We start from the raw sequence: 4,233 nt of genomic DNA on the forward strand, positions 1-4,233 counted from the left end.
TTTCACACCGAGCATCTCTCATGTGAACGTAATAATTATGGTTGAGTACTACAAGTAGACACATCATTTTTACATATTGTGAAAGTACTAAATGGACAGCACATCTAAAATGATCAAATGTTTGCCCTGAAGAAGATCACTATAGATCATATAAACACAATAGGCCTATAGAGTGAAACACATGTTGGCAAACTGTGTATTAAACACAGGATAAATGTAACCAAGGACATTCTCTTTTGTTCCTTTGAGAAGGGAATATAAGGATGGTATTTCTTTCTTGTGCAAGGACGACTCAAATATGATACATTATGAACACGTAGTCTTATTTTGTTTTAATCTTTTCTAGTGCAAATAAAACATGAACACATCGAATTGAGGCAAATATGATTGTGCAATGTTGGTAGTTACTTTGATTACAATCTAGTGCTACTTTATGAACAGGCGTGATCTTAAAATTATGCTGAAACATAATTTCAAATCATGTCATGTAACATTTTTTTAGCACATTGTTTTGAATTCCTGAACATATTATAAATGCAGGATTAATAGTACCAGAATGCAGTATGCTGTTCTTCTGCAAGCCAGTACTCTGGCTATGCTACAACTGCCATGAGACAAGCTACAATCACTTCAAAAGCTCATGTAGGTTGTACATCTTTCAAGACTTTGACAGACACAAAACAGCATGTGTAATAAAGACGCCACATGTAGTCATTGTCTGACTCAGAAACGAGTGTTTATGCAAAATGTGCAGCATGTGCATTAACGTATTTAACTATCGTACACTCTTACGTTCAAACCACTTGCGCATTGACAGTCAGCACATGCTTCCCCCTGGCAGTTGATATTTTGGTAGCAGGAAAATTCAACAGGAAAACGATGGAGATCACAGTGAAAGAGATGAACCTATAAAGTCTTGCTGCTAGACCCTGACACAACACTGGCGGTTATCATAGGGCAGCAGTGCCAGGGGAGCAATGGGGGTCGAGAAAGCGGGGACAGATGGTATGATGGAGCCCGAGCAAGGACGAGAGAGAGAGATAGAGAGAGAGAGAAAGAGAGAGAGAGAGAGAGAGAGAGAGCATGTGAGAGGTAAGAGTCTGAGTACAGAGTGAACACGACGTAGAGGTAGTGGGATTGTAAAAAGGGAGTAAAGAGAAAATAGGCAGAACAGAGAGAGGAGAGACAAGGAAGGTGGTGTGCACGATAAGAGAAGTAAAGAACAGATGGGAAAAGAGGAAAGAAGGACAAGAGAGGGAACAGAGAACACCCAGAGGAATATATCTGCAGGAAAAGTTAGAATGCATAGTAGAGATTGGTACAGACAATGATGGAGAAACCAAGAAAGGACATGAGAAAAGGAAAGAGAATGAGGCAAGAGGCAGAGACAAAGAATGTGGTCAAGGGGAAGGAGAGAGGAGAGAAAGAGAGAGCGAGCATGAGGTGGAGAACACAAAGAGGGGGAATGCATGTAACAGAAGTAAGCGGGATAATGCTGCAGCAAGGGTGAGTGTGAGAACGGACAGAGAAGGGGAAGCAATTAAGAGCAGGAAGCAGAGACCATGGAGGAGACGCACAGGGCTGGCACTAAGTGGTAGATGAACGACGGATCCATGATGGGATAGACAAGGAGAGTGTGAGACGGTGGAATGCGGGAGAGGCAAGGAAAGTGAGGGAGAGGTGGGACAGGACCGAGGAGGGAGGGAGAATAAGGCCGTGAGAGTAGGAGGCGGGAGCCTAGACAGACGAAGTTAGAAAAGGTTTGCATGGGGAGTAATACATAGGAGTGACAATCTAGTCTCCTCTCTTTCCTGCTGTCTTTCCTCTGTCACCCTGCCGTCGCGGCTTTCCGTTCTCTCACCCTATTGCTGCCCCCTCCGTGTTGCTCTCCTAGTACCCGTAATCCTGGTCCTTCTTTCTAGCTGTCGCTGTTTTTCCCTCTCCTTGTCACCTGGCTTGTCCCGTATAGCCCTATTTGTTTCCATGCCTGTCCTCTAGAGGCGGGCGAGAGAGAACATATGCAAGAACGGAGGGTGAAATGGGGGTTGTGTGAGGTGTATCCAAAGCTTTGATTACAGCTTGGGAATATAGCTGATATTATTTCCACTTTTACACTGTCCAGGTGGAAGCGCAAGAACGCACCTCAATGGGGGAAACCACGAAGCAATCAATACATGGACACCTCATTGATCCAACTATGAACGTCATAGCATATCAAGTCATCGTTCAGGGTCCTTCTGCTCCAGGGAGTTTGAGGATGGCTTGTGACACGCGAGCAGTACGCATGCGCTCCAGGCTTGGGGACAGGCTTTTCCTGGGAGGCCGCAGCTGGCGGTGGAGAATCTGAGAGAGGCAAGGGGCAGTAGTGTCACTACTCAGATTGCACACAATAAAACCTAGCACATTATGAAACCTGCTCCCATCAAAGCAGTGTCAGTGGATACAAGAGAAGACACGCCAGGTTCATGCAGACTAACACAGTCATAGATGAACGGAGACTTCAACAAATGAGCTCAGCTCAATGTGTCAACTTATTGAGGATGAAATACTGAGTCTGACCCTCCAGGCTTCGCACTTGGGCTGCACAATGAACGCATATCCTGCATGTGAGGGTTTAGCTGGTACAGCTATTCTACAAAATGGAAACCTTTGCAAAAAATAAAACAAATGAAGTTCTATATAAATAAATAGCGCCTGTGTGTGTTGCTATTGCTTCCAAGCTTTGGCTATATATGTACAAAAAATCCCTTTTGATTTTGGCAGTAACGCTTTCTTACCCGCTGCAAAGTTTTCACCGGTAAAAATAATAGCACCCTTCTGTTGGTCCTGCAATGTGAATTTGAGACCAGATTATTAGCGGGGCAAGCCACACAAGAAGTGTTACAAAATAGATACATAGGGGCTAATTGTCATCAGAGCTGTAAAGTCAATATAAGACTTAGGAGCCTTGCACAAGGTTTTTACGCCTCCCATTGACGCCACGGCTCATTTTCATTCATTTGTATGGTGGAGAGGAGGGGCGGAACACAACTTGTGTTTCCGCCATGCAAATGCCTGAGCAGTTGATGCCGGCTTGCCTTTTCATGCTGGCGCAAATGCTGGGGATCCCTAAGAAGCCCGCCAACAGAAAGCAGGGGGACGCCGTAGGAATTGATTGTAAGCGCTGCCTGCCGTGTATCCATGGCAGGCAGCGTTTACTCATTTTGCATGGCAGAGTTCAAAAGTGCAGAACAAAAGGCGGATTGCACGCTTGTATGCCGCTTTTTGCCCTGGACCTTTGCAGTCGTCCTGGTAATGATGAAAATTCAGCCATCGGGACGTGTGAACGCTTGCAGGTCCCTGCATCGAGTAACACCGGGACTCGAAAATGAGCCCCTTAGTATTTTGTTACCAAGCAACGCAAACGTTTTTCAAGGCCAGCTCCCAATCCGAACAGTGCAAACTACAATAGGCATAGACCTTGGTTGCACTGCTGTTTTCCAAACACACACCCCTGTTCTCCCGCCCCAAGTGTTTTGCAACCTCGCACAACTAGAAATTGTCCTGTTTAAATGAATCAGAGAATGGGACAGGACAGATTTCCTGCAATAGGTGAAGCCCTGGTGAGACACCAGCGCCATTTTGCAATGCTGTGTGCCAGGTGTGTGGGCTCCCACCAAGGTGTGGAACAGGTGGGGCCCCCTCTTAGGGTTTTCCCACAAGTGAAGGAAGGTTACGCAGCTGTTATATGTAATGTCATCGTTTATTTTCTCATTTCAGTTGTTAGAAGGTAATCAGCCCATCAGGGGTGTCATTGTTTGGCGCTGAGAAAGGTTAAGCGATTGAAATTGAACCAACCCATACAGGCTGAAAAAATAACAATCCTTCAAAGAATCATTTGGTGGAAAGATTTTTTTTTACCTTTACAGCAGTTAATTCTGATAGGAGCATGAAATCGAGCCTTTTAGATGACCTTCCACATTCACCTTTTCTTATAACACATTCCTTACCATAAGGGAAACATGCAACCTTTCAGGTTCTTTCATAACTATTCTCTTGATTTCATGTAATGTCACGTGGTCTTGTGTCGTGGGGGGTTGGGTGGGTGTGGTTGGGATAGAGGGAGTTGATGCATGCAAGCTGGAAGTCCATAGGGTGAGTTTAGGATTTAAGTCCCTGCCCTTTGTACACACCGCCCGTCGCTACTACCGATTGGATGGTTTAGTGAGGTCCTCGGATCGGCCCCGCCGGGGT

Source organism: Ambystoma mexicanum, chromosome 3p (genome assembly GCF_040938575.1).
Source record: "Ambystoma mexicanum isolate Mex_15411 chromosome 3p, UKY_AmexF1_1, whole genome shotgun sequence".
In the NCBI taxonomy this organism is placed as follows: domain Eukaryota; kingdom Metazoa; phylum Chordata; class Amphibia; order Caudata; family Ambystomatidae; genus Ambystoma; species Ambystoma mexicanum.